Below are 21,510 nucleotides of genomic sequence, written 5' to 3'. Positions count from 1 at the left end.
TTGGCTCTGCCCTATTCCATGTGTTTGCTTTCCTCAGGCTGGATTGTGAAATGACTTGGATGCGAAATGACTTCTGGCAGAAGCTGAGGACACACAATCCCTCACTCATATCCAGGAGGAGAAAGAGAGAGAGAGAGAGAAGGAGAGAGACCTCTTCCTACCATCAAACAACACTTCTGGATTTATTCTAACAGAACTAAACTGAACTAACCAGGAGAAAACCACATGTTGGTTGGCATAGCCTAGGTAACTCATCCCTGAACCAATCAGTGTAGCAACAGGGCTGGGATTATCCTGAGTGGGTAGATCAGTGATGGTCTATCCTTGGAGCCTAGGATGCAGGCCATCCTAACTAAACTGCATGGCTACTTTTAAATAGCGAGAGAGATGAATGGATATTGAAAAGCCAAATGAATGTCTATTCATTTAACCCTCACAAAACTCTGTGAATTAGATCCCACAGAGAGAAGAGAAAAATGACCTCCAAGAAGTCAAGCAATTTGAGATCCCAAAGCTAGTAATTAGCAACACTGGGATCCAAACCCAGGTCTGTCTGACTCCAAAGCCCATGCACTTGGCTACTAGACTCTACTCTCCAAATTTTAGACATTGCGTGAGTCTCTCTGGTTGCCTTTTAAGAGGAACGTGTTCTTGTGATTGCCTCCAGCTGTGCTGGGGAACTCCTTGGGCCCCGGATGAATTACCTCTAATAAGGGGCAAGGACCCTCCAGAGAATCTAGCCCATGAGATCAGCTTCAGAGGCCTCCGGATTCCAGCCTCACTTTGGGGAGCAGCACACACCTCCTTGGGCTCTGACCAAGAGGTTGCTATGAAGCCAGGGCAAACAGTCCCTGTTCTTCTCTCGGTGGTCATTCGTCAAGCAGTTACTGAGCATCTGTTCTCTCAGGACCCATCTGCCTCAACCAAAGCCTGAAGTGTTGTTTCCGGTGTCCTTGTCTCGTCTTTCATTTTGGTCTGTTCCTTTGTTTATCACGCCCAGAAGCCTTCTCCTCCTCCCCTGCATTGAACTTCTTGGATTAATGGTGGCTCTTTGTTTCAGGTCTGCACCCAGCCTATTTCCTTTCTTTAGACACAGCACCCCTAGGATAGTAACTTGATTTATCTCTTCTGCACGTTTCAGGTAACTGACAATGGCTGCCTTGAGAAAGAGGCAGAGTCTGCATTCAGTCTCAGAGAGCAAGCACGTCATCATTGATTAGCAATATCTACCATGGGAAGGGATGGGAACAGCTGTCTGTATAGTGGATGTTTGATATTCCTGGGCTCACACACTCACCGAGGCTTGGATTCCCTGTGGGTGAATTTCATGACAGAGCATAATAGTGACAAGCTCTGGCCCCCTGTCTGTCTTTTCCATAGCTCTGAATGAGATGGAGCTGTTTACATGTTAGGTACCAGAATGACGGCGGAGTCGGGAGAGAAAGACAAGCAAGAGTGAAAAGGCCTGGTACAGGCCAAAGAGCTCTGAAGTCTGATTTAGGACGTCTGGGTTGACTTCAGCTAAGCACCAGCTCACTCTGTGCCCCCAGGCAAGTCTCTGCCCCTCGCTTGGCCTCAGTTTCCCCATGTGATGCTGGACAACATAGGGGATTCTCAATGGGGGTGAAGCCACTTCTTAGGGGGTGATCTGGACTTCTATAGGGGCATTTTTCAGTATTACAATGATTAGAGGCTGCTTCTGGAATTTAGTGGGCAGGGGACAAGAATGTTAGATATCCTACAGTATCCAGGACAATCCCTCACAGTGAAGAATTATCCCATACCCTACACAACTGTCTTGTGTCCTACTGGACACTCATGTAGATGAAGAACTTGTTCATAGTTCTCTGACTCTGGAATCTAGCTCTGCTTTAAATATGAACACAATTTGTTTTTTGCACAACCAGTATACATACACTGAATTTTTTAAAAATTGAGTTACCATGTAAAGCAAGGATAAAGTACATTTAAAAAAAATAGTTGTGATTTCCAAAACTAACACAATATTATAAATCAACTATGTTTCAATAAGAAAGAAAAAAGGGGCTTCCCTGGTGGCGCAGTGGTTGAGAATCTGCCTGCTAATGCAGGGGACACGGCTTCGAGCCCTGGTCTGGGAAGATCCCACATGCCACGGAGCAACTAGGCCCATGAGCCACAACTACTGAGCCTGCGCGTCTGGAGCCTGTGCTCCGCAACAAGAGAGGCCGCGATAGTGAAGAGGCCCGCGCACCGAGATGAAGAGTGGCCCCCGCTTGCCGCAACTAGAGGAAACCCTCGCATAGAAACGAAGACACAACACAGCCAAAAGTAAATATAAAAATAAATAAATAAATAAAAGAGCCTTCCCTAAATTTAAAAAAAAAAGAAAAAAAAAATAGTTGTGATTTACATAATATAAAATTCACTCACTTTAAAAGTGTTCAATTCAGATAAGGTTTTAATCAATTCAGTGATTTGGTAAAATTGACAAGTTGGGCGACCATCACCACAATGCAATTTCAGAACATTTCCATCCTCCTTAAATGTTCCCTCGGGTCTGTTTGCAGTCAATTCTCATGTCCACCCCCAGCTCCAGGCAACCACTGATCTGTTTACTCTCTCTGCAGATTTGTCTTTTCTAGAAATTTCACATAAATAGAATCATACAATATATAGCCTCTTGTGTTTCTCTTCTTTTACTTAGCATGTTTCAGGTTCATCCACATTGTGCCATGGATCATTATTATATAATATAAGGATATAATAATGATTTTTAAAAATTATGTATACAGGCGGCTTATATTATTTATGAGTTTCACTTCAGGTTAGTAAAGAGGGTATTATAAAAATTTTTTTTTTTAAAGAAAGGGAGTCTCAGGACCGATTGGAAGGACTGGTGATTTTTAAGGACCTTGACACCTGTGAGTTTTTAAATCCTGTGCTCTGAGAGGCTTAATTAGAAGGGCAACTGTAATCCAGATTTGAAGAAAACAGCAAATCTAAGCAATTGTCTTGCACCATTTGCTTTGATCATCAAACTGTGGCCTAGATTCAGATTCAGGCCAGAATCAGGGAGACTGAGAGGGATAAACAAACCCAAGGGAACCATCATGAAAATTACAGGAAGAGCTTCAGATTCTATTACTCAACCTGGGTTTCAGAGTGAATCACAGCACAGACGCAGGCTGACCCCGCAGGCCCGACCCTGAGAGACCCATGTGGTCCAGCCCCACCTTCTCCACATGCAGAAAGGGAGGCCTGGAAAAGGGCTGGGGAGCAGGGGGACGGACCAGCCACACAGCCAGACCAGGCCTGGGGGATCCTGGGAGCCTGATAATTAGACGCCTCTTCAATCAGACATTCTTTAGTCATTTAGAGAAGAGTCTGAGCCGTGCAGGAAATGGCTGAGACGGAGAGCACGGAGAGCAGGGCTCCATCTCTCTCCTTCCTGACCCAAGCAGCTCTGGCCCAGACTTTTCTTCCCACCGACCCTTCCAGCTCAGGAGGCAGCACTTACCTGTTGTTACTCAGGCAGTGATTTTGGAAGGTCTCACCACCTGCACCCACTTTAGGTGGTTTATCAGAGTATGCCTGTTACTTTACCTCCATGGAGTCCTGGAAAACAGAATGATCGCCATCTCCTTACGTTTATCGCTGCTTTCTTGGCCCTCCTTGCAGGGACTGGAGACAGTAGATTTGTCCTTGGATCTGGCTCTGTGCTCAGTCAGGCTCTACTTACTCTTCAAGCTGCCTTGCTAAAGAAGAAAGGAACATTCATTGGAGAAGTAAATCTGACCCTGGGAGATCAGGCCATGCAGGAAGGTAGCCCAAGCATGGCCCTGGGACTCTCTCTCCACCACCCCTAAATCTGTGGTAGACAGGGAATCCCAGGGTTGGGCTCAGCACCCCCAGGGGGCCCTCACTGGAAGTGGGGTATGTGGAGGGGCAGGGACCCAGCGCTCTGGGCTGTTTTGATACTCCAGGTGAGGTCATCATACAACTCTGGTTTTCAGGTTTTGGAATCTTTAGAAAACACAGACCTTGGCAATTCGTTCACACAAGTACTAGTTATCTGCAAAGAAAGCATCATTCCGAAGGGACCTCTGGGGCCCACGGCAGTCCACTGAGCCCCGTCAACCGGCGAGCGTTCCTAGCTCGCAGCTGCGCAGGGATGAGGGCGGGGATCTGGGCAGGATGGCAGCCTCGCCTCACCTGTGGGGCTGTCCACGTGGTGGAGGCCCAAATGCCTGTATGGAGCCTGGCAGTTCTTTCTGAGACCTGGGCACCAGCCTTCCATATATCCATGGCAAGCTCCAAAGCTGGACTGAGAGGTGTTTCTCAGTTATAAGCAGACATTCAGGTCTTTCTGTGCAGCCTCTGTTGGGTTTGAGCTTTGGCCTGGGCCCCGCTTGATAGCAGCATAAGAGCTGGGCCACCTGTGTGAGCAGGGAGAGGCGGGCAAGAGGCAAGCGCCCCGCAGCCCAGGCTCTGATGTCAGGATAGCTGGGGCAAAGGCCGGCAGCACAATTCACATCTCCTACTGCTCTCCTCATTCCCAGTCATTTTCTTGCGTTTATGATGGAGGAATCACTGGCTGTGGTACAATCACTAGGTTGCAAACAAAGCATTATGGCTGGAGGTGAGAGGAAAAACAAATAGCTGGCGCTTCAAAATCTGGCTCCTTTAAGGCTTCCGTAGCAAACTTCCCAGGTGTAGAGCAATCCAGAGCTCCTGGAGCCCGCCAGGAAGCTGCTGGATTACAGACATTTGCAAAGGAAAAAGAAGAGAGAACAGTCAGCCTGGTTTAGATAAGCGGTGCACATCTAGCCTTGGGAAGCCAGGAGTGTGTGTCTTGCAAGCAAACAGCAGTACCTGCCAGAGCAGCGAGAAAGCTGAATTCAGGGCTTTTAAAAAATGAAATGATCATAACCCCCGCTTTTAAGAACTGTAGCAAGAAATGATAAGGTTATTTTTAACTCAGTTATTTGCTCACTGCTGATGAAGCACACGTTTTCCTTACACCCAGGTGGATGTAGAGAGAAAGCTGGGCAGCATGGAGAGAGGTTAGGACCACAGGCCTTGGGCCACTGGTCAAACTGTATTTGCTTCTGATCCCTCAGCTTCCTATGTTTGTAACCCTCCGATCCTCAGTTTCTCATCTGAAGCTTAATAGGGCTGTTGTGAGGGTTAAATGAGATCCATGGAAAGTGCTTAGGACCAGGCATATGGCAAGTATCCTATCAAGCATTAGTGGTTATTAAGCATGTGATCACCAATTTGCATATGCAGCAGATAACTTGTGAATTAGCTAATGTTTATGGTCCAGGGATGGGATCCTGTCACCTTGCACAGGCGAAGCTATCCACCTCTTCTCCCTTCTTGGTGCACTTACATGGGCAGGGTCATTCTTTTCCAGTAGGGCCTGGCTGCATTCCAAGATGTGTTTCTCGTCCAGAAAATGTTAAATTGGGCAAGATCCAAACAAATCATCTTGTCCAGATCATTTAGTTTTTTAAGTGTATAATTCAACGGTTTTTAGTATATTTTCAGAGTTGCCCAACCACCACCATAATCTAATTTTGAATCATTTTCATCACCCCACCCCACAAAAATGGTACCCAGGAGCAGTCATTTTCCAGTTCCTCCCTGCCCACCGCCCCAGCCCCCCAGCCTTAGGCAACTACTAATCTAATTCTGTCTCTATAGATTTGCCTATTCTAAACATTTGATAAAAATAGAATCAAATAATATGTAGTCTTTTATGACTGACTTTCACTTAGCCTAATGTTTTCAAGATTCATCATCAGCCAATGGGCATTTGGTTGTTTCCACTTTTTGGCTATTATGAATATTGCTGCTGTGAATATCCATGTACAAGTTTTTGTGTGGACATACTTTTTCATTTCTCTTAGGTACCAGGATTGGAACCGCTGGGTCTTAACGGTAACTCTATGTTTATCCTTTGAGGAACTGCCAGACTTTTCCAAAAGTGGCTGCACCATTTTACATGAACACTAGCAATGTACGAAGGTTCCAATTTCTCCACATCTTCACCAACACTTGTTATTGTCTTTTTTATTATAGTCATTCTGGTAGGTATAAAGTGCTGTCTCATTATGGTTTTCATTTGTATTTCCCTGATGGCTAATGATGTTGAGCATCTTTTCATGTGCTTTTGTATTGGCCATCTGTATACTTCTTTGGAGAAATGTTGTCGGGCTGCACTCCACAGGCCTGCAAGCCTTAGTAGCTGCTGAGCCTTGAGACCAAATAAAGAGCCTGGAGACAGCAACAGAAACATCAGTGGTTCATGGGACAGGGGATCTTACACAAATGGTCCTGGAGGGACACCCCACTGTGTGTGGCAGACCATGGGCAAGAATGGCAGCAGTCTTCGCTACTGGGGGAGAAGGAGGCTACCATTTACAGGGGGAATTGACATCAGGTGGGCTCATCATTAGTTACCAGGGACTAATTAAGCTCTATAATTAAGAGATTTGGATAGTCATGTGAGTGAAGCGGGACTGGTCAAGCAGGGGACGTGCAGAGAGCGAGAGAACAGCCATCTTGAATGGCCTGACCATACAAATGTCTTCTGCCCATTTTTAAATTGGGTTGTTCATCTTTTTGTTGTTGAATTGTAAGTGTTCTTTATATATTCTGGATTCACACCTCTTATCTGATATATATAATTTGCAAATATTTTCTACCATTCTGTGGGTTGTCCTTTCACTTTCTTGATGGTGTCTTTTGAAGCACAAAAGTTTTCAATTCAGATATAGTCCAACTTGTCAACTTTCTCCTTTATCGTTTGTACACATTTGGTCATATCTAAGAAATCATTGTCTAATCCTAGGTCATGAAAATTCACTCCTTTGTTTTCTTCTAAGAGTTTTATAGTTTTAGCTTCAATTATTTCATTTAAACCAACAAGGAAACTAAGACCCAGTGAAGGTAGGATTTGCTCCAAGTTACACTGCTAATAAGTGTCAGATAAGTAATTTTTTTAAAGACAGTTTAATTTTGTACAACCTGAAATCCATCTAACTTCAAGACCAAAGAGGGTCTCAAGTCATGTTAAAAAATCAGAGTCTAAAACCCAATTTATATTCATCCTGAAATGGAATCAACCTTTCATTTGAGGCGAATAATGATAAGAACAGATCCCATTTCTTGAGCAATCAGTCTGGGTCAGGCACTGTGCAACATGCATTCTCTTTCTAATTCTCAAAGCCACATCATAAATAGGTGCTATTATTATCCTTACCTTAAAGATGAGGAAATGGATGCTCAGAAAGATTTTTGCATAACATGTCCCAAATCCCACAGTTAATAAGAGGCCGAGCTGGGTTTTAAACCCAGGGCTCTTACTCTTCTTGTAGATTGTCCTATTAGAAAAACTAACAATTATGGCTAACACCCTAATAAGGGGCTTCTAAAAAGATAGGAATCTGCTGATGACTTGAACTGGACCCCAGCTGTCATGCCCATTCCTTGTCACACTTGTTGGTAATTTCTCTTGCTGGGTGGTGTTGATTCGTGGTGGCGAGAACCCAGACGCCACAAGCATCTGAGTTGTCATGAAGTCCTGATTCTTCTTCTTTAAATCCAGTTTTCCACTTGGTTTGGCTACGGCAGGAGGATGTCATATTCCATGGCAGAGGTCAGTCCTATAAGGTGTTTGTCTCTATTTACATAATTCATTAGAACATTTCACGAGGGGAAATCCATCTTCACTGACATTAGCCTTGGGATGGAGAGAAGCAATCCCAGGCTTCCAGTTCAGTGTTAGCCAAGCACAGAGGAGTGGGTTTGCAGTTTCAATCAGGCATATTTATTTACATGTGGAAATTCCCAGTGGGAAGCTGAAGAACACAACTTAGGAAATTTTCCAAGTGGGAAATTGAACAGTACACTGAGCTCCTTTTATTTCCATTTAATTTACCATCGGTACCATTACCATTATTTTGTTAATCATTTCACTAGCAATGATGTAACTTGGGACTGAGGTAATTGCAGCCAAATGAGGAAGATGCTCGTCTGCAGTATTTAGTTAGCAAAGGCTTTCATTCACCTTTTTGGGGATGGGTATTAGTTCTTTCCTTTATTCCTGGAGCAGAGAGCTGCCTTGAAATATCTGAAGATAATAAGAGCTCCCTGCAGCTTAATGAACTCTACACTTGGTTGAAGAGAGGTTTCTGTAATTTTCAGCTCAGTGCTGCCTGAAAATGTATCACACTGCACAGGGAAGTGGCTTCCTGAGACTCTAAGAAGCTGGTGTGAAACAGGCCATGCCTGCCCCATGGTCAGAGCAACACAGAGTCAATAATCATGACTTTGCCTTCAGAAACCTACTCTACTATTTGATAGCTGTGTGACTTTGGACAAGTTACTTACGCTCTCTGAGTCTCTGTTTTCGTGGTAATACTACTTATCTTGCAGATTGTTGGGCAGTAAATGAGGTAAGATGGGTAAAAGGCTCAGGACATTCCTTGGCCCATAATAGATGTTCATTAAATGCTCTTTTCTTTTTCCTGAAAAAGTGCTGGTGTGGAGAACTTTTCTGCTGAGTCTCAGGATTCTTTGGGAGCCAAGGGCAAGAAAAGTTTTGAGGAACTACTGGACAGGAGGTACCTTTTGGCTGGCAGAAATTAAGACCTTGGAGGGGCTACACACTTGCTCGTGAGGGGACTCCGTCTCCATACTCACCGTTAGAGTCCAGGGATCGCCTCTATCTGAGAGCTGGAGACCCCACGTGACCCAGCCCTGCTTACTTCTGCACTTCACCCTTGACCACTCCCCCCACTAGCTCCGCCCATTACCCTCACTCCCTCCACCCCACCACTCCCCTCCACCACTATTTCCTCTGATGTGCTGGACATCCCTCCTCAAGGTCTTTCCATAAGCTCTCCCTCTGCCTGGTCTATTCTCTCCCCTCACCCCCTCCACTTGGCTGAAGCCTCCTCAACCCCTTGGTCTTGGTTTCTTTGTCATTTTGTCATGTCCTCACTGGAAAAGCCCCTGACAGGCTCTTACAGATCACCCCGTGCTTCTCGAAACAGCACAGATTGCTTTGTAGCTAATTGGGCTTCTGTTTGTATGGGATTTTTCATTTAAAATATCTTCACCACCAAACAGTTTGTTCCTTCAAGCCTGGGTCTGGGAGTATTTTGCTTACACCATCTCCCTTAGAGGTGTTCAGTAATATTTGTTGAATGGATGAGTTCAACATTGGGGAAAATGAAGAGGGGGCTTTGGTGCTGACTGTTGAACTCTCACAGTCTTGGGTTAAGACTTTTAAGCAAAGTCAGGATGAAAGTATTAATAACGGACACAGTGTGCTTTCTATCAGCCAGGAGCTCTTCTAAGTACTTCTGTGCATTACTTATTCAATCTTCATAACCACCCTACTATTACTATCATCCCTATTGTAAAGATGAGTCAACTGAGGCATAGAGGTCTTTCTTAGGTAATAAGTAGCTGAGCCATGACTTGGACCTAGACACTCTGTAGAATGCATGCTTTTCACCTCTACATTATACTGTTCAACACACATTCCTTCTCCACTAGAATATGCTCTCTTTCTCCAATTCTCCCCTTCCCACCACACCCACACATGTTTTGGGCCTCAGGTTCAAGGTGAAATAGCACTTCCTTAGGGAGACCTTCTCAAGCCCTGGGTCACCAGCACTCGTAGCATCCTGAATTTCCTATCCACAAATCCTGATTGGTTACTTCCTTGCCGATGGCAGGGCATGCTTTATCTCTGGACTCTCTGTAGCAACTAGCACAAGGCTCAGCATGTAGTAGGTGCTCAAAAACTTGTGGTCAAAATGGAATACTCCAGTGTCCTCAGAAATCAGCTGTTAATGATACCCACATTTGGCGATATGTCAATACATATAAAATATGCGCTAAGTTTGACCCATCTATCCCACATCTACGAATTTACTTTAAGGAGATATTCATGCAAGTACAAAATGATGTGGATGCAAGAATTGTTGATAAAGGCAACAAATTAAGAACAACCTAAGATGGTGATCAATGAGGGACTAGTTAAATAAATTATGTTCTCGCCACATAATGAAATCCTGTGCAGCTACTGAAAAGGATAATGTAAGGAGATTTACAGGTGATGACACAGAACCTTATCCATATTATATTGGTGAGTGTTAAAAAAAAAAAAGAGCAGGAGATTAATTAATAACTCGTGCTGAGAGCTTACTGTCAGGTACCATGCTAAGCCCTTTTACATACATTAGCTCATTCAATCCTCACATTGGTCCTATGAAATAGGTTTATTCTGTTATGATCTCTAATTTATAAACAAGTAAACTGAAAAGTAAGTGGTGAAGCAAGATTTCAGCCCACAGTCATCTTCAGAGACTGTAATCTATATTATACCGTCTCTGTGATCCTGTTAAGTAATGTTGCATAAACATTATGAGAGAGACTGCCAGATACCCCTGTATATCCATTTCTCCATTCTTTCATGGTAATAGGATTTCTAGTTGGGCACATGGCTGCTAGAACAAGGACTACATTTCCCAAAGTCCCCTGCAGCTGGGTATGGCCATGTACCTTAGTTCCGGCCAATGGGATATAAGCAGAAATATTGTGTATTCCTTTGGCATTTCTCTCTCTCTCTCTCACAACCTCTCTCTCTCTCTTTTGTTCCTTCCTCCTTCTGCTTTCTAGAATGCAGATGCTGTCCTTTGGACCATGAGGTGGAGGCCATATACAATATAATGACAAGATAGCATAAGCCTGGATGACTGACACCAGGGAGAACCTTGCCAGTCCCGAACCACCCACCAAGACTTGCAGGTGAGAGAGAAATGAGCTGCTATCACGTTTCCATCATCGTTATTTTGGTTGCCCGTCATTTGTAGCTAAACATAACCTAATACACGCACACACACAGGCATGCATGTGCCTAGACACATTCCTGCAAGGATGTTCATCATCATGTTAACAGTGGTTGCCTCAGGAGTGCAGGATCTGTAGTGATTTTTACATTATCTTCATCATTCTCTGGGTACATGGGCCACTTCTTACAAAACAAAACAAAACAAAACAAAACAAACAAACAAACAAACAAACAAAAAAAAATATATATATATATATATATATAGCATAATACCCTCTACCTTCTGCCCTACAGTTTCAGTTCAGTGACCAAATTCTCATCTGCCCTCAGCCCATCTGTAGCACTGTGACTCTGGGTGACAGCTTACCGTGACTCTGGTTGACAGCTCTCCGGGGTGTACTTCTGGTTTACCTACATTGAGGTTCAAGCTTACATCTGCAAAAATGCATCTGCAATACACCATCATGTTAGGAGGGGGGAAGAAATATTAGCTCCATGCCCTCCTCCCCAGGAGGGGAAGAAAACCAGAAAATCAAGCTAGTTAGTGTCTCTAAAGAGAAGAAAGATGGAAATATACCTGGAGTTCGTTCATTTATTCAATAAATACTGATGGAGGGCCTATCTGTCCCAAGCTCTGTTCTAGGTATGGGGATACAGCAGTAAGCAGGAAGGAGTCTTTGTTGTCATGAGCGCACAGCCTAGAGAAAGGGACAAACATCACCCAGCGCGTGTTGAGAGGCCTCCGTGTTACCTGCCTTGCCAAGCCGGTTTGTGCTTGAACCCATCTGCTAGTGATAGTTCCGCTTTCCAGAAGATCTCAATGTCTCATTACCTCATTCAATCACTGGACAAACATTTTCTGTGTGCCTAAAAGCGCCAGGCAGTAAACTGGGAATTTAAAGGCAGGCAGGATCATCTGTTCTCAAGATTCAGCCAGTCTGATGGGCGTGGCAGCACTATAAATGGCTGCAACCGAATCAGACAGGAGTCAGATCCCCCACAGGCCTCTGTCTGTAGATCAAAAAGAGCTCTTGACTTGACCGGAGGAGGGATGCCAGGAAGTCTTTGGGGCCACAAGGGCTAAGTCCTGAGAATGAATGAAAACCGCAGGGCTATCTCTCAGGCCCAGTGAAAATGATTCTTTCTGAAGTGCAGGCATCAGCAATAGTAAAATTCCTGGGGGCCCTTTATCTGTCAAGTACACCAGAGGTCTCAACTAAAGCCTAAAAATGGGATTCAGCTGTCCATGTGATGAACGGATGAGTTGGGCTTCCTAATCCTGAAATGTGGCTGGAGTTGAAGGGGAAAAACGGGGTTGGGGAGGTGAGGGGGTGCGTGTCTGCTCAGCTCTGGATCCCCAGCCTGGTCCCATAGACCCGTGTCTGAGCCCTACAGGACAGGCAGAAGCTAGAGAAGCTGTTTTCATGGGACTGTGTGAGACCTGGGGACACAAGCAGCCTGATGAAGGGACAAGCAGTGACCCTGTTAGTGGGAGGGGGAGGCAGTTTGGCAATATCTGTTAAAAGGTAAAAAAAAAAAACAAACCTTCAAATACTGGGACTCAGTGGTTCTCTTTCTCAATCTGTCCTTTAGAGGAACACCCACACCTGCCTATAGGGAGGCACGTAAAGAATGGCGACTCGGGCACTGTTTGTCATCATTGAGAAACGAGACAAAACAACAACAAAAAACGGATGGAGAGGAAGCCACTTCAATGCTGGTCTATAAATAAACCTCATTTGTTCTGTTATGCAGTAATATGCAAATATTAAGAGTCTGGTGGAGATACGAACTGACATGGAAAAATCCATAGCACATACCCATGGGTGAAAAAAGGGTAAGTTGTGGAACAAGAGAGTATGATACCATCACAGGAAACAGTAATCAATTGTTCCCATTGAAACTGTATAGAAGAGAGCCTGGCAACATAAACGCCAAATTGACAATACAAATTAGTTCTGGGGAAAGGGAGAGAAGAATCAGTGTTGGAGAGGCCTTATCTTTACTGCTTTGGTTTGTTTAGAAAGGTGACATAGTTGTGCATGACTTGTGTAATCTTAAAGACTGTTTTTTTTGGTTAAGTATTAAAATATATTAGTAGCTGGTGGCTGGCAGGCTCCCCTTTTCCCAGCCTCCAAGGAACACAATTCCTATGCCGTCAATTACAGGATCATCCCAAACCAGGCCACTCCCCCCAGCATGTGCCTTGCCTGGCTCTGCACTCAAACAGCCCTCTGCCTCTCAGGACGGTCTCAGAGGCCAGGCACTCACCTTCTCCCTTCCAAGATTCCATTAGAGTTGTTTGCAGGGCCTTGACATTTGTTCACCCAGAGCTAAATGCAGGGCGATTCTACGATTACAGCCGTGGTTTTTTGTTTTTTTATTTTTTTTCAGTAAAGAGAAAGGTTGAACATGTAATGTTAACATTCAACCTGGTGTAAAAACATTTCAACCCAAAGACTTTGGAAATTGATTTTTGTGGTGAGCAACCTGGGAAACATTTGTTAGAAGTTGCTCATGTTTTGAACTACGAATTGGCAAGAGGTGGTGTGGCTGTTCATTTAGAGCCGCGGTTCTCAAGGGGTGGCCCCCAGATCAGCAGCATCACGTCACCTGGGAATTTGTTAGATACGCACCCGTGTTCAGGCCCCACCCAGACCCACGGAATCAGAAACTTTGAGGGGAAGGCGCAGAAGCTGGTGTACTAAGAAGCCCTCAGCATGATTCAAGTGCACACTCAAGTTTGAGAACCTCTGATTTACATGGCAAGATATAAATGGCCTCTGGGATAGCTGATCTGCGCATCTACAAAGTGACAGCCTGAGCCAAACTCTGTTCACGTTTCTACTCTCCTTCAGAGCTCAGCTGAATCATCACTTTCTCAGGAAGCATTTTCCAGCTCTGTGCTTCCATCACCCCCTGTATCAGAGGCATATTTTACATTGATTTGTGTGCTTGTTTGATTAATATTTGTCTCCCGCTGCCCTTACCACACACCATAATCTGCTTGAGTAGACTACAGTGCCGGGCACATGGCAACTGCTCCATACGTATTTGTGAATGAATGAATGAATGAACAAATCCTTCACAGAGAGTTTTTCCCTGACTTTTCAAACATTTCCCACAAATTGAGAATGAAGCTTTCTTCATCAAGATCACTATTTTTCCAGGTTTGAAACCTTGGTAGCCTTTTAAACTTGTCACATACATGCATCTTCAGTTACCAGCCCGTTGCCAATTCTTGTGGATTCTTCCACTGGAATGTCTCCCCTGCCTGACAGGCATCCCCACTGCCAGCCCGTCGCTGAGCCCATCAGACACTCACAGGTCAGGCGAGCCGTCTCTCAGGCGACTCCAATCTCGCCTCAGGCGACTCCAATCTCGCCTCAGCCGACTTGATCAATTTCCCTTAACTATTGTGATCATTCAAATTACAGATAGCAACTATTAGTATCTGATTGGCATTTTACAGTTTCCAAAGTGCCTTTACTTACGTTAAAATATTAGCAATCATTTATTGGTGTCTTTTGTGCCAGGCACTGAAGTAATTCCTGTGAGCAGGAAGAAGGCATTTATTATTTATTCTCTGTTTTCATGGAAGGATAGAGCCGGAGCTGGAGGGGCCTAAGTAACTGGTGCACAATTACTCAGCTCCTAACTGCAGGGGTAGGATCTGACCTCGCATTCTGGCTGATTCTGTGACCTATCCTCTAACACCCTCTACTTATCCTTTATCCACAGTCCCTCAGGTATTTGGATTCCATACCTGGTGCTTCCTGGTCACTCCTCCATGTCCTCCTTCTGCTCAAAGCCATGCAGTGAGAATAAGCGTGTATACTGGAGAGAAGATGAGCTCTGGACACAGACGTGGGTTCAAGTCCAAGCTGTGTGAGCCACAGCAAATTATTTATCCTCTCTGAACCTCAGTTTCTTTTTCTGTAAAGTAAGGAAAGTTAAAACTCTGACCTCATAAGATTGCTATGAGGACCAAGTGAGACACTGCACTTACCGGCATACTTAGCATAAGCAATAATCAATGCTAACTATTATTATGTCTACTTCTAATTCTTCATACATCAAATCTGAACTCTAGCCACCTTTCAAGGCTGCATGTAATCTGGGCTCCTCTCTTCCTCTCTAACTGCATTTCTCTTTATTCTACAAAGGCTTATCTTTTTGTTCTCTCAGTACATATGATAATCATTGCCATTACCCTATTTCCGATTATAAAACAGGTGGATGCTCTTTGAAAAATAAAATCAAACAATAAACAAAACTATAGAGAAAAGAAAAAAAATTTTTTCCTGATTCCTGACTGCCCCACCGAGAAATAAGCACTGCAAAACATCCTTTCTTACATCTATGTATGTATGTTTGTGTGTGTAATTGTACCTAGATAGTGTTCTGAAATCTTATTTCTTTCACTTAACTATATTGAATAGACATCTTTTCATGTCAGTAAATATAGATCATATCACCATTTATAACAGTTTTGTAGTATGGTTTACCATATAATAACATATTACAGTCTATTGATGGACTGTATTGGTTAACTACTGCTACATAACAAATCATCCCCAAACTCAGTGGCTTAAAACAATTTTAAGCAGTATACATATTCTATATAAATTATACATATTCTATATAAATTCCATACATATATCACATGTCTGCAGGTTGGCTGGAGTTTGGCTGAGCTAGCCTGGCCTCAGCTGGGCTGTTCTGCTTCAGTCTATAGCTGCTCTATCTATAGGCTGGCAAAGATGGCTCTTCTCCATGTGTCTCTCATCCTCTTTCTGGGGCCAAAGAGCCAACTGAGTCATGCTAGGGAGAATACAAAAACACAGGAGGGAAAGCAGAAACACTTGAAGTCTCTTAACGTTTAGGCTTAATGTCACTTCTGCCCACATACCACTGACCAAAGTTCACCACATGGCCAAGTCTAAACTTTGCTTACAATGAAGACATGTGCAGATTGGGGTGAAGAAGACCAACCATTCAATCTAATACATAGATAATTAGTATGGTTTCCAGTTTTTTATTATTATGAGCCATTTTGAACCTCTCTGAACATACACTTTTGTTTACATGCCCAATTTCTTCTTGTGATAAGTTTCTAAAGTCAAATTGCTATGGCAAAGTGCATATGTATTTCGAATCTTGAGGCATATTATCTAATATTATTCCAAAAAGACTGTATACTCAGAATAACAGTGCAATAAAGTGCTTATTTCCTCACTTTTGCCACTACTAGGTTTTGCCAATTAAAAAAAAAAAATCTTTGCTCTGATAGAAGAAATATGACATCTTAATTTTATTACATTTCTTTGATTACTAGTGAGGTTAGAAGTATTTTTGTTTGTTGGTCTTTTAGATATATATTTTTTGAATGACTTCTTCATGCTCTTTACCTCAACACACTCTTTTTCAAATAAAATCAGATTTTCACAAAACTAGGATGAAGTCACTGCTAGCTTCTCTTAAGCCAACTCTTATGGAATTCTGTATGCTGTTACCTCAGCACCTTTACTGAGCAGAATACAATCAGCTAAGTTGGCAAGAAGGCAAAAAAATGGAAGGGTTCATGCCCTTCACTTGACTGGGAAAAAGCCACGGATATGAGATAGCTACGGAAGGTCAGAACCTGGAACCAGTCTTCCGTGAAGGGTAACAATTCCTGCTCCTGATGATGCTGACTCAGAAGGAAGAGGCCTACTACAAACTCACTATTATTTTTTTTCTAATGCAAAGGAAAATTTCTCTGTAACCAATGTCATGGGATATCTAAATGGTTTCTAGTTAAGGGCATTTTTATTTCAATACATGTACATCTAAAATCACAGTCCCCGTTGGCAGGCTCTGGGAAGAAAATGGCAAATCCTATATCCCTCTAGTGTGGCTAGAGATGCTGTGATGTCAGAAAAGAATGTCCAGAGACCCTTCCTTCCCATCCCTTTGCCTTCTTCCAGATTGCTTGACAGGAAACCTGAGAGCTGGGGAGACTGGAACGATTGGGCTGGAAGCCTAGTGGTATGAGAATAACACGACACTAAAAGCTTATATTTACATAGCGCTTTTTAGATGCCTGGCATTGCCCTAAGCACTTTATATGTGCGTTCACACATTTACTCTCTGCAACGACCACATGAAATAGGTATTACAGGTAGACCTTATGTTACTGCGTTTTACTTTAGTGCGTTTCGAAGAGATTGCATTTTTTTACAAATTGAAGGTTCGGGGTAACCTGTGTTGAGGAAGTCTATCGGTGCCATTTTACCAACAGCATTTGCTTCCTTTGCGTCTCTGTGTCACATTCTGGTAATTCTCACAACATTTCAAGCTTTTTCATTATTATTATATTTGTTATAGTGATCTGTGAGCACTGACCTTTGATATTACCCCCTACAACTTGCTGAAGGCTCAGAGGATGGTTAGCATTTTTTAGCAATAAAGTATTTTTAAATCAAGGTATATACATTTTTTAAGACATAATACTATTGCACACTTAAGAGACTAGAGTATGGTGTAAACATAACTTTTTTATGCAATAGGAAACCAAAATATTCATGTGACTTACTTTACTGCGGTGGTATGGAACCAAGCCCACAATATCTCCAAGGTGTGCTTGTATTATTGTACCTATTTTATGGCTGAGGAAGCTGAGACAAGAAGGTTATATTTGCCCAAGGACCCACAGCTAGTAAATGGTGGAGTCAGGATTCAAACTCAAGTGGTCTGTCTCCAGAGTCTGTGCTTTAATCAGTTTGCTAGAATTTCCCCAAATGCACAGCTTGTCCGCAAGTGGATTCTAAGGAACACTGATCCTGCAGGATGCTGAATGTTGTTAAACAAAAAAGGAAACTTTGGGTCAGGGTTATCAGGTCTCTTTCCCTCAGCACTTCTTAGGACCTACACTATACCAATCTCAACGGTAGGGAGGGATAGACTGGGACTTTGGGATTACCATGTACATACTGCTATATTTAAAATAGATAAATATATTTTTTACAGTAGGTCCTTGATGTTAAGGTTATTTCTGTCTATATGTCTATTTATGTTGTTGTGTCTACATGGTGGAAATATCTAGGATCTCTTAAGCATCTCTTCCCACCTCCAAGTTCAGTGACGTCACGTTGGTAGCTTGAAGTCAGCCGTGGGAAGAGTATTTACACCACCAAAATTGGCAAGGGCTCCAAACTGGAGCTCTTTTGAAGGGGAGGAGGTCTGTTTTTGTAGAACTGGATGTTAAACGTTTACCAGCACACCACTGCAGACACATATGCTTAAAATACTAACTTCACTGTAAGTGCAATTTTGAGAAAATGACTCAGTGTCTTTGAACTTTGATCTTCTATTTCTTCAGATGGTTTGTGAGGGTTACATAACTAGACTGGATTAAAGCAGTTGTTCCCACACCTGGCTGCACATCAGAATCACTATAGATTCCCAAGTGTTCCTCAAGATCTACAGCATGAGAATCTCCAGGATGGTGCCCAGGGATCTGCATTTTAAATAAAGCTCCCAGGACACGTGGACCTGCATTTGGGAACAAGTGGTTAAACCACCAGCAGGAAAAAATAAGGAAATTTCTGGACTAACGAGCTCTGAAGAGTTATGCTTCTCTTCCACCTCCAGCATAAGCAGCAAGCATAAAATCAAGATTTCTCTTTCCCAAGTGGGACTTGATACAGAGCTGAGGCAGAGAAAGGGTCTCCCTGCTCCCCAGAGCTACTCTGTGTCCGTAATTCTCTGTAGGTAACCAAACTAGGATAGGACCATTTCTCTAGGCCATCCGAAGGATGTGCAAATAACTCAGTTTTTTGAAATTGCACTTAGTAATGCTCTTTACTATCACGAGCTTTTTTACTTGTCTTTCATCCAAATCTCAACATCAAGGCTGAGACACCAGGATCAGTGCAGGCCGTTCTCAGCCTCTGTGCATCATTCACATCTGAACAAGGCTAACAGCCGAAGCTGATGTACTGAATCAGACCCGAGCCGGACATCCCAGACACTGCTCCACCTCTCCATCGACTATCAGAGAGGTCACTAGTTTGGGCTCAGTTTCAAATGTTTTACCTTTATTACCTAGCAGATATGTATGTATATGTATGTATTTACACATACACACTTGGTTATAAAATCAAAGATTGTAAGAGATCATAATAATAAGACAAGATTCCCTTTTCCCAGTCCTCTTCAACCCCACTCCTCCTCCCCAGAACCAACCTCTTTTAATTCGTTAAACAATTTGTTTTAAATTTTTCTTGCCGTCACCTTTAAATCCTTAAGTAATGTATTTATAACTCTATTTTTTGATACATCCGTCTTAGGCAGTATCTGTTATTACCTTTCTCTACAGCAGAAGAGGGTTTTACTTACTTATACTACCTTAACCTTCCCAGCATCTATTACCCTTCCGATTTCCATAATTGGTTACTTCAGACATCTTACACATCGATTTTATTGCTTATCCCATCAACACCAGATTGTATTTCAAGTTCTCACTTCATCAGAAAAATTTTAGTGTTCCTACTTTCTCCTCTGCTTTTCTGCACCCACCCCTTTCCACTCCCAGGTAGTGTCTTCCGCCTTTCCACATTATGAAGGCTAGATGGAGCCTCTTCTGTGAGATGCAACCTGCCCAGCCATGGCTGAGATCTGAGATTAAGTGACTACTGTGATCTTCCTGGTTCAGCATACTCAGGCCTGTCATCAAATGTTGGGTCACATATAATGGCAAGAAACACAGAACATAATTTTGAATTCCCTCAGCTATCCTTGTATCTATTTAAGGAAAAAGGTTCCCCCCCCACCCCCCGCCCCAATCACAGGAGTTGCCTCATTAAACCAAACACCATAGAACAGTGTGAGAAGCCAGGGCAGATGAAGGTGTAAGGGGAAGAAATCCTATTAGGGTTCCCAGCAGGAGGGTCATTGGAGACACACACACACTAATGAAAGAATGACCTGGGGCTACATTCACGTTCATGTGGTCTCTGCTCCAGTCACCAAGGGGGGGAAATGTGCTGTTTGCTTTCAGAAAACATTCCAAAGGCACTGCTTAAACCACACAAGACATTTTGTTCTTTCAACATCCTTTAGGATAGAGATGGAGACAAAAATATGACTTAAAAAAATCCTTGCTGTCACTATTGTTATAAAACTCTGTAAGATTTTGAAAATTTATGGTCAAGATTTCTCATTAGCTAAAATATTCCTATTATGAATGTTATTAGTTTATGTAGCCGTGCGTTGAAGAGATTTTGAGAGTCACTCATAATTTTGTCCTTGTTTCCGTATCTACTAATTCATAAATAAGGAAAACAGCATTTAGAAATAATTCGATCTTTTAAAAGAAGTTTAAACTATATCTCTGCAGTTTCCACACACTTACCAAACAGCAGAATTACTTTGCCAATTCTGAAATATACAAAAGGATGAACACGCAAGTCAATTAAAAACTATGTAAATGTGTACATGTCAACTAAATGACTCGTCCGTATGCAAACCCAGGGTTCTTCTGTGGGCTCAAAACCATATGATAGTCTAGGCTCTGAAATTTTAAAACATCAGGGTGGGTGAAAAACCAGAAACATTTAAATATGTACAACTGATATGCAAGAAGTTTCCTAACTCAGAAAGGCAAAAATAATTCATAGATAATAAAATAATTAATTAGGATAAACCAGCATTGTATCATTGGTTAATTGTAGCAAACCACAAGTCTAGATGACTGGCCAGTAAATGCTGCATTCTTCTTTTTTTCTTGGCCATGTGGCTCGCGGGATCTTTGTTCCCTGACCAGGAATTGAACCTGGGCCTCAGCAGTGAAAGCGCTGAGTCTTAACCACTGGACCACCAGGGAATTCCCTGCATTCATTTTGTAATCCAACAGATAATTATTGAGCTCCTACTATGTGCCAGGGTACAATACAGCAGTTAATAAAACGGACAAAAATCCCTGTCCTCCTGGAACTTACATTCTAGTGGAGGGAGAAAGAAAATAAAAAAGATAAATTGGTAAAATAGATAGTATATTAGATGGCAATAAGAGCTATGAGAAAAATAAAAGAGGGGGAGGGGATTGGGAGCGTGAGTGTGGGTTGTACAACTTTAAATTGGCTGGCCAGAGAAGTCTCATTGAGAAACTGACTTTTGAGGCCAGACCTGAAGGAGACGAGGGAATAAGTCAGGGGACCAACTGGGGAGAAGAGCTTTTTAGGCAGAAGGAAGTGCCTCAGCCAGAAGTGTGCCTTCCAGTGTGAGGAACGAGGGTGAGGAAGGAAGGCAAGGCCAGGGCAGCTGGAGGTGGGTCCGTGGGGGAGCAGTAGGGAATGCTTCAGAGAAGTAAGTGATGGGATGTGAGGCTGTGTAGGGCTTTGCAGGTGAATGTAAGGACTTATGCTTTTATTCTGAGGGAGATGAGAAGCTTCTTGGGAGTGTTTTGAGTAAAGGAATAACAATCTGATTTACGTCTTGAGAGAAAAAAAGTTAGGAGGGTCTTACATTCTTAAAAATTATTAAGGACCCCAGACAGCTTTTGTTTATGTGGATTACATCTACTGCTAGTTATTATATTAGAAATTAAAACTGAGAAACATTTATAGTCCTGGATTAATTCACTGAATAATAATAAACCCACACACAGAAATAAC

At 42.9% G+C, this 21,510-nt stretch overlaps 2 long non-coding RNA genes across 3 annotated transcripts; both read right to left on the bottom strand.

The window, feature by feature from the left end:
• Positions 1-2,422: 2,422 nt before the first annotated feature.
• LOC309667801 lies at positions 2,423-18,056 on the bottom strand. 2 transcript variants are annotated; one of them, XR_014267964.1, is made up of 4 exons: positions 14,619-18,056; positions 14,347-14,403; positions 4,195-4,734; positions 2,423-3,737 (listed from the first exon to the last, which is right to left on the bottom strand). It is a non-coding gene; the product is annotated as an uncharacterized lncRNA (long non-coding RNA). The 2 variants fall into 2 exon arrangements; XR_014267963.1 differs by having other exon boundaries at positions 14,347-18,056.
• On the bottom strand, positions 10,315-12,458 carry LOC309667817. The gene is made up of 2 exons (XR_014267981.1): positions 11,078-12,458; positions 10,315-11,032 (listed from the first exon to the last, which is right to left on the bottom strand). It is a non-coding gene; the product is annotated as an uncharacterized lncRNA (long non-coding RNA).
• Positions 18,057-21,510: the final 3,454 nt, after the last annotated feature.

This window comes from Balaenoptera physalus (assembly GCF_965194825.1).
Source record: "Balaenoptera physalus genome assembly, chromosome: 10".
Classification (NCBI taxonomy): domain Eukaryota; kingdom Metazoa; phylum Chordata; class Mammalia; order Artiodactyla; family Balaenopteridae; genus Balaenoptera; species Balaenoptera physalus.
The sequence above is the reverse complement of the archived record's forward strand: the minus strand, read 5'-3'. Positions and strand labels throughout refer to the sequence as shown.